Below are 10407 nucleotides of genomic sequence, written 5' to 3'. Positions count from 1 at the left end.
AGAAAATGTCTATTATATATGTAGGATTTCTATAGAACACTGCTGCCCTATAATTCATTTATGGCCTGACTAAATCTCTGATTTTCCTGACCACAAGCATTTGAATGGATCAGGAAGATCCCAAAGAGAGATGCTATCACTGTTCCCCTACTAAAGTGTGACTAGTATAAAGCAACTTAAGTTGCCAGTAAACACTCACAATCACATTAGGGGAAGGTCTCTCTCTCTCTCTTTAGTAGCTAAGTCGTGTCTGACTCTTGCGACCCCATGGACTGTAGCCTGCCAGGATCCTCTGTCCATGGGATTCTCTGGGCAAGAATACTGGAATGGGTTGCCATTTCCTTCTCCAGGGGATCTTCATGACCCAGGAATCGAACCCAGGTCTCCTACATTGCAGGCAGATTCTTTACCAACTGAGCTATGAGGGAAGCCTTACCACTCTTATGTTAGGAGAAGGTACCATGTTAATATTGAAATTTTATTTACCAAAGTTTGTACTACATATCATGAGTGTGTATTTGAATCTCGGTATGAGAAGAAAAAACATAGTCGAGTGGGCTACATAATTTCAGATTTCCCTTTGAATAATGTTGTCCAGTTAGATATAAAGCTAACACATAGACTTTAAAAAAAATGGTAGAAAGCCATTTCCCTTACATTTAAATTCAAATATTATAAAACCTAGGCTTGGTATCCTCTGAAGGATGCTTGTAAGTTGTTGGCCTCTCTTTGTCATCATAGTATCGAAATTGAATTGCAATGTACAAATTAAATTCCCACTTTGTGAATCTATTATAGAATTATATTTTCCTTTTATACTAACAGTGGGTTAGTAGAAACCCATTATGAGTATATTCCATTTGTATTGCTGATGCAGTCAGTAATATTTTCTTTTTTTAGGGAAACTATATTAATTCTCTTGCAATGGTGTCTACAGTATTAGTTAATATTGAAAAAAACTCAGTAAGACATAGAGTTCCTGTGCATATGCCACTTGAAATCAAGGAAGAACTATTTTAAAATTGGAATGCATTATTTAAGAATGGCATTCTCAAATGGAATACTGCACCTATGTTATTTTTTACTAATATTTGACAACTTTTAACAGCTAAAAATATAATTTATTTCCTTTTAAAACAACATGAGTTGGTCAAGACAAAAAAAATTTGTAGTTGCATTTTAAAAAGAGAATGTAAAATAGCTTTGTTTGGAAGTAACTCAGGTACAGTGATACTCATATTTCCTCAACATGGAAATGAATTTTTAAACTTCTATAGGCACATTCTTTCTTGAGTCCTTAACATTGTTTGTTGATTAAGCTATTATAGTGTTGTTATGCATTTCCCTTTGCTGGAACTAATATTTTATAAAATAATAATTAGTTCAGTTGGTAAAGAATCTGCCTGCAATGCAGGAGATTTGGGTTTGATTCCTGGGTTGGGAAGATGCCCTGGAGAAGGAAATGGCAACCCACTCCAGTATTCTTGCCTGGAGAATCCCGTGGACAGAGGAGCCTGGCCGGCTACACTGTCCATGGGGTCACAAGAGTCGGACACAGCTTAGCGACTAAACCAACACCACCAATACAATTAAAAGTTTACAAACAAGTTGAAGTCCAGAATTTAACTTCTAGATTATTATGTCTCCAAAATAATAATCTTTAAATAGAACTATTTGCTTTCCTCTGCTTGTTCCAAAATATGTAAAATTAAGTAGAAAGGCCTTGTGGCTTAGCTGTAAAGAATACACCAGCAATGCAGGAGACAGAAGAGATATGGCTTCAGTTCCTGGGTTGGAAAGTTCCTCTGGAGGAGGAAATAGCAACCCACTTCAGTATTCTTGCTTGGGAAATTCCATGAATAAAGGGACCTGCTGAGCTAGAGTACATGGGGTTGCAAAGAGTCAGTCGACATGACTTACTGACTAAACAACAGATTGATATTTGACCTGAATATTTCAGGTTCAATATAATTAGAGATAAAGTAACCAATATAATAGCTCAGGAAATACACAGCTGAGGGTGGGGTCCTTGATCACTTGATTGATATTTATGGGCATTTTTTCTTTATATTATAAAGCTCAGTGTTTCAAATAGCACAGCAGGCTTTTAATCACTTTCTTTTTAATATTTTTCTTGCAATTTTACAATATGTGCATCTGATTTAAAGAACTGATTCAAATATAAAAGTATATAATTATATAATCAATCAATAGTTTTCTTTCACTCTCCCCTCACTGAAAAACATTCGATTTAAGGTATACTGTTTCAGACATTGTTACATGCATAATTTTATTCAAAAAGAACTAAATAGCTTATATATTTAACTGCTACTTTTTACAAAGGTTTTTTGAACACTTTATTATAAAATAAAACAATATAATACCAAAAAAATGTAGAAAATAGTGAGTTCAGGTGGCTCAGAGGTTAGGAATCCACCTGCAATGCAAGGAGATGCAGGAGATGTGGGTTCAATCCCTGGGTCGGGAAGATCCCCTGGAGAAGGAAGTGCCTACCCACCTCAGTACTCTAGCCTGGAGAATCCACTGGACAGAGATGTCCCGCAGGTACAAAGAGTCAGCCTGCAAAGTCAGACATGACTGAGCAGCACGCATGCGATAAAGTAAATGATCTTTTAACCATCACCCAGGTCAACAAATGGAATTGAATAATAATCCCACAGGTTCTTCCATTTTCCCATCTTAATCATGATTCTTCTCCCCTCAGAAGCACCTATGGTATTCACTTCCTTACTTTCACTCTAATTTTATTACCTAAGAATATATGTTCACTATTTAAAATTTTATATTACATTTAAATCTCTCTTTCACTCATATCATTCTTTCCTTTTACTAAATGCCAAAGCATAGCTAGAGAACTTATTTTTTTCATGTATTCCTTTTTTTTTTTTTAATTCTTGTCTCACTAATTGACATGTAGGAACACTAATACACTGTTAGTAGGAATGTAAATTGGTGCAGCCATATGAAAAACCATACAGTATTTCCTAATAAAACTAGAACTACCATATAATCCAGAAATTCAACTCCTGGGTATATACCTGAAGAAAATGGAAACACTAATTTGAAAAGATACATGTACCCCAGTATTCATAGCAGCATTATTTATAATAGTCAAGACATGGAAGTTACCTAAGCGTTCATCAGTTTTGAAGTCTCTCTTAATCTACAGGTCTGCTCTTTTTCTTTCTTTCCATGCCAATAAATCTTTTGAAGAACCTGGAGGATTGAATCTATAGAATTTTCCATCTACATTTTCTGCAAACTGACAACAATCCAGATGCTTGATAGGCCTCCAATTTGATTTCCTTGCCAAGGCCATAGCAGCGATGTGTTCTTTCATCAGGAGGTACATAATTAATATAATTAATGTCTGTTTACACTTTTTTAGCATTAGCATTCACTGATGTTCAATACCTACATTAAATCGTAAAGAGTTCTAAAATGTTAATATTCAAATTCTCTCGTTTTGTTTTCATTCAACAGCTAGAATAAATTTATAAGAAGATGTCTTTTCTAGTCTACTATTTGGTTACTCAGTTAATAGGAAAGTAAAGACAAATGCTTCACTCTTTTATGTAACCAGTTTGTACTGTATCATCCTGAGATTGCCAATAACTAATTTTTCTGCATTATGAACTCATGGATTTAAGCACATTACAATTCTTACCCTTATTGAAGCCTTCTTTGACATGACCCAAATAAGTCTCTGATGTTGTTATTTTATGTCGTTAATTGCTCAGTTGTGTCCAACTCTTTGTGACACCATGGATTGTAGCCTGCCAGGCTCTTTTTGTGCATGGAATTCTCCAGGCAAGAATACTGGAGTGGGCTGCCATTTTCTTCTCCAGGCCATCTTCCCTACCCAGGGGTCAAACTCGGGTCTCCAGCATTGTAGGCAGATTCTTTACTGTCAAGTTTCTGACAGTCCTTCCTATTTGGAATACCAGAGTATTTCTGACCCAGTTTTGTGATTAGCCCATTTTTCAGGAAGCTCTGGCTTTTTCAATGGGAAATATTATTTTGTCTACAATATCGGCACTAGGGATACTTACTGGGAATTGTTTCTAGAATTCCTAAGCGCACAAAATTAAATACATATTGAAATCACATTGATAACTCCAATTTAAATTTTAAAACTGAAATATTTCAACAAAACCTCTTATATGTTATAGCTGAATATTCTTTCTGCTACATAGTGAATCCTGATTCTTAAAAAGAGGAATAATAATATTGAAATATTTCATAACTAGTTTATTTGTGATACAATAGCCCTAGACTCACAAAACTAATGCTATCTCAACCAAATATGATTACCAGAGATAGTTTGAAATTATTTTGCATGAATCATTCCCAATTTCTCCCCATTGTCATACTGGATAATCTTTATATGCCATATTCTTTACCTTTAAAGACTCATTCTCTCTTAGTTCTACAAATGTAGTTATATATTTAATACTCACCTGCACTAATTAGGTTAATGTCTATAGTCATTTTTGTTACCCAGCTCTTGTTTTCTAGTAAATTCTATAGGAAGGGCTCCTGAGAAAAATATTGAGATATTGTGTATCAAAAACAGATTGTACAGATTTTGTATACTTGAATGCCAATCTTTTTCAGATATAAGGGAAAAGGAGACTTGCAAATATCTTTCTAGTATTCCTATTTTAGATATATTCAATACATAATTATGCCCAAAGATAAAGTATTAGACTCTGTGCAACATGCAGTACTATGTAAAAATGACCCTGGAAAATAAACCACTTTTCATTGACCAAGCAAATTCTCTCCGGGATGGGGGTCCTCACTCCTTACTACCCAAGGGATTGTATACTAGTAGCAGTTGTGCGTTCCACAGATCCAAAGGTCCTGAAGTGCCAGGCATCAGGCTTTCCCACAAATCTTTATGAAAATCCTCACATTCCAATCCAGATGACCTGATACCCAGCAGGTTATTTATTTTCACACTGTTGCTAAATGCTCAGCCATGCAACCGCATGGACTATAGCCCACAAGGCTCCTCTGTCCATGGGCCTTTTCCAAGCGAGAATACTGGGCTAGTGGGTTGCCATGCCCTCCTGCAGGGGATCTTTCCAACCCAGGGATTGAACCTGGTGTCTTGCGTCTGCTGCGTTGGCAGGCAGGTTCTTTACCACTAGCGCCACCTGGGAAGCATTTTCCCACCCATAAGACTGCTTTTATGCTTGCCTTAGAAGAAAGAAACATGGTGACAGTGTCCTTTTCCTGAGATGTACAGGTAAGGCATGACCAGCAAAATAATCTGAACACAGTACCTGGTAAAAATGGGAGGATGAGGGTACCGTTTTATTCTCTACTGATCTCGACACTTATGTTTTCCCACAAAACTTGGTGCTTTAATCATGCAATAATACACTTTGTAGATTTTACCTTCAGCTCCACTTAATAACAAGTCCCACCTTCAAATAAACCCATGCCTTTCATATTATAAGCATTCAAAATATAATAAAACTATCATTAAAGTACTTAGTCAATTTCTTGGCATATCAAGAGAGTTTAATATATTTTCATTTTATTCTTGTACAAGGTATAAAATTGAAAACACACAGTGTAATTTTTGTAGACTTTATTTCTTAGATCAGTTTTAAGTTCACAGAAAATTGACTGAAAGTGCAGGGAGTATCCATAAACCTCCTGCCCCGATATATTCACAGCTTCACCCACTATTAATATTTCACATCAGAGAGGGGCATTTGTTAAAACTGATGAATGTACACTGACATATCATTATCACCCAACGCCCATAATTTACCTTAGGGTTCATACTTGTTGTAAATTTTGTGTATGGACAAATGTATAATGACATGTACATTAGTATATCATACACAATAGTTTCACTGACCTATAATTTCTCTATGTTCTGCCTATTCATCCTTCCCTCCTCCTTAACCTTTTTACCATGTCTATAGTTTTATCATTTTAAGAATGTCATAGTTGGAATTATACAATATGTAGCCTTTTCGGATTGCCTTTTTTTTTTTTTTTTTTTGGCACGGTAGTATTCTTTTAAGGTACCTCTATGTTTTTTCAAGAGTAAGATTTTCTATTGCTCCAGACCCTCAAATGCTTTCAGTGTGGTCAGTGTTTGAACTCTGGTCATTCTACGAGTTGTGTAGCAACATTTCATTTTTGTTTTAATTTGTATTTCCATGATGACTTATGATGTAGAGTAAGGATAGTAGTAAAGAGTCTACTTATGATGTAGATTCTTTCACATGTTTATGAAATCTGCATCTGCCTTGACATTTGAATATCTTCTTCCATGAAGTGTCTGTTAAGGTCTTTGGTTAATTTTCTTTTTTTTTTCTTTTTACTAATGAGTTCTTCATATATTTTAAATGAATTCTTTGTATATTTTAAATAAGATTATCAAACAAGTATTTTGCAAATATTTCCTCCCAGGTTGTGGCTCGTCTCATTCTATGGCGCCTTCCAAACGGCTCAGTGGGTAAAGAATCTGCCTGCAATTCAGGTGACACAGGAGACACAGGTTAGACTGGGAAGATCCTATGGAAAAGGAAATGGCAACCCACCCCAGTATTCTTGCCTGGGAAATCCCATGGACAGAGGAGCCTTGTGGATTACAGTCCATGGGGTCCCAAAGAGTTGGTTAAACAGCCACAGCAGTTCATTCTATGTAGCTGTTCAGTCACTCAGTCATTCCAACTCTTTGAGACCCCATGGACTGCAGCACGCCAGGTTTCCCTGTCCTTCACCATCTCCTGGAGCTTGCTCAAACTCGTCCATTAAGTCAGTGATGCCACCCAACTGTCTCATCCTCTGTCATCCCCTTTTCCTCCTACCTTCAGTCTCTCCCAGCATCTAATGAGTCAACTCTTTGCATCAGGTGGCCAAAGTTCATTCTAAAATAACATTGTCTTTTGCAGAGAAGAAAATTTAAATTTAATGAAACCCAGTCTATCTGTTATTTCTTTCATGAGCTGTGCTTTTGGTATCGTATTTAAATTACACTTAGGTCTGTAATGGTCTTTATCTTTCTGGCTTACTTCACTCTGTATAATGGGCTCCAGTTTCATCCATCTCATTAGAACTGATTCAAATGAATTCTTTTTAATGGCTGAGTAATATTCCATGGTGTGGGATGTTTCAAGAGAACAGTATCAAAAGATGTATATTATCTAGGGTGAAACAGATCACCAGCCCAGGTTGGGTGCATGAGACAAGTGCTTGGACCTGGTGCACTGGGAAGACCCAGAGGGATGGGGTGGAGAGGGAGGTGGGAGGGGGGATTGGGATGGGGAATACATGTAAATCCATGGCTAATTCATGTCAATGTATGACAAAAACCACTACAATATTGTAAAGTAATTAGCCTCCAACTAATAAAAATAAATGAAAAAAATAAAAATAAATTCTCCAGGCAAGAAAAAATAAATAAATAAATAAATTACACTTAGGTCTGCAATCCATCTTGAGTCAATTATTGTGACTCGTGTAAGGTCTGTGTCTAGATGCAACATTTTTGCGTATGATCCTCAATTATACTAGTGCCATTTGTTGAAAAGACGAACTTCTCTCTAGGTATTATCTTCGCTCCTTTATCAAATAGCAATTGACTGTATATATTTCTGAACTCTTTACTCTGCTCCGTTGACTTGTGTTTGTGCTCAGTCTTGCGACCCCATGGACTATAGCCTGCCAGGCTCCTCTGTCCATGGGATTTTTCAGGCAAGAACACTTGAGTGAGTCGCCATTTCCTTCTCCAAGGGATCTTCCCAACCCAGGGATCGAAACCGCATCTCTTATGTCTCCTGTATTGCCAGGCAGATTCTTTACCACTAGCGCCACCTGGCAAGTTTCATTGATTTATTTGTCTATTATTTCACAATACCACACACACACTGCCTAGATTAATCTTGCTTTTCAATAAGTCTTGAAGACAAATAGTGCCAGTTCTCTGACTTCTGTTTTTTTTTAAGGTTGTATTGATTATTCTGGGTCTTCTGCCTTTCCGTATAAACTTTAGAAGCAACCTGTTGATACTCATAAAATACTTTTTTGGATTTTGACTGCAATTAATTGAATCTATAGAGAAAGCTGGAAAGAACTGACATCTTGACAATGCTGAGGCTTTCTATTCATGAACATAGACTATCTTTGCATTTATTTAATTATCCTTTGATTTCCTTCATCAGAGTAGTAATATCGTCTTCTAATAGATCTTGTACATATTTTATTTGATCTATAGTAAGTATTTCAGTTTGGGGAATGCTAACATAAAAAGTATTACTTTCTGTTTTAATTTTTGTTAGTCTTTCTAAACCTTATTCTTTTAGTTATCCAAGTTTTATATAATGTATATCTACTGTTAACATATTTATATACATCAATTTTAATGTTCAACCTGTCGCCCAGAAGCTGATAATTTCTTAAAGTATATTTTAAATAGGTCAGTCACATTAGTACTACCTTTTTATAATCTCTGTCATTGTGATAACAGTTAATATAGGTATTTTTGTATAGCACAAATATTAAAATAGTCTATGTACATACATCTTGCATTTCTAGAGTGAAGACATTTTAGGTGACCAAACTGGATTATTATCTCTCTTGGATATTCACAGGTTGGCCCTAGGACTGGGTACATTTTACCAACAGCTATTGTCCTCAGGTCTCCTCGGCAACCCCACTCACATACCATCTCTAACTAATCTCTACATAATTATTTTTAAATTAATTCATAGCAACTTAGAATTTCCTGGAACTCAGGTACTTAAATATATATGTATATTCACTGAAGTGCATTAAGAGACTTCTTCCTTTTTGTTAGGCAGAGTAATGTCCTCAAAGACTAATGACAAATATATGAATTACCTGCATTAACCTTCCATGCCTTCCCATTTAATTTAGAATAAAATCTAAGCCCCTAACAATCTCTGCTGGCTAGGTCAAGCTCAAAAAAGGCAGAGACACAAATTTATACTTTTCCTAGGTCCCCCAGTGTTTCTAAACAACTAGTACTGAGCATTTCTGAAAACCCCAAAATGTAAAATCAAAAAAAGACTAAGTTTTGAAATGCATGTCAAACTTTGTCTAGAATGCTTTGAAAATCCTGGTATAATAGAATGAACAGTAGGATGTGAGACAATACATTTTAATACTAGTCCCGAACCCAACACTAATTTATTATCTGTATGACATTAAGCAAGTTTATTTTTCTAAGGCCAAATCTGTCATCTGTAAAATGAAAGTTAGCCTCTGGAGTACTTTCTAGCATTGCAATAGCTAAAAATGTTATTATGGAAAATGATCTTTCAGAACTAAAGTATTCACAGTAGAAAGGCCTTAGGGTATCTATAGGGTATGATGCTTTAGCAGCTGCAGAGAATTCACTAACAGCATTAAATGTAAGAACTATCTGTAAACTGAAAAAGACATTAGAGAAAGAATAACACAATATTTAACAATTTCAACAATGCCTTATCTTTATGAGCAAATGAAATGAGTTGCCTTACATGAAAAGATGCTCATTACTGCTAATTATTAGAGAAATGCATATCAAAACAGCAAAGTACTATCTCACCCAGTCAGAATGGACATCATTAAAATGTCTACAAGTAATAAATGCTAGAGAGGATGAGGAGGAAAGAGAACCTTTTTACACTGTTGGTGAGAATGGAAATTGCTGCAGTCACTATAGAAAAAAGTATGAAGGCTCTTCAAGAAAACTAAAAATAGAATTGCTATATGATCCAGCAACCCTATTCCTGCATATACCCAGACAAAACCATAATTCTAAAAGATACATCACCTCTGTGTTCAGAGCTGCAATATTTACAATAGCCAAGACAAGAAAGCAACCTAAATGTCCCAGACAGATGAATGGATAAAGAAGATGTGGTATATATATATATATGAGACTATTAGTCAGCCATTAAAAAGAATGAAATAATGCTATTTGTAGCAATATGGATGGACCTAGAGATTATCATATTTCAAACAAAGTAAGTCAGAAAGAGACAAGATGAATACCATATGATATCATATATATGTGGGATCTACAATATGACACCAATGGACATATCTATGAAACAAAAACAAGCTCACAAATATAGAGAACAGACTTGTGGTTGCCAGGGGGAAGGAGACTTGCAGAAGGGAAGTTTGGAATTAGCAGAGGCAAGCTATTTTAGATAGGAAGAGATAAACAACAAAGCCCTACTGTATAGCACAGGGAACTATCTTTAATATCCTGTGATAAACCACAACGGTAGAGAATATGAAAGAGAATACACACACACACACATATATAAAACTTAGTCTCTCTGCGGTACAGCAATAATTAAACACAACATTGTAAATCAATTATGCTTCAATTAAAATATAAAA

Source organism: Odocoileus virginianus, chromosome 19 (assembly GCF_023699985.2).
Source record: "Odocoileus virginianus isolate 20LAN1187 ecotype Illinois chromosome 19, Ovbor_1.2, whole genome shotgun sequence".
In the NCBI taxonomy this organism is placed as follows: Eukaryota; Metazoa; Chordata; class Mammalia; order Artiodactyla; family Cervidae; genus Odocoileus; species Odocoileus virginianus.
The sequence above is the reverse complement of the archived record's forward strand: the minus strand, read 5'-3'. Positions refer to the sequence as shown.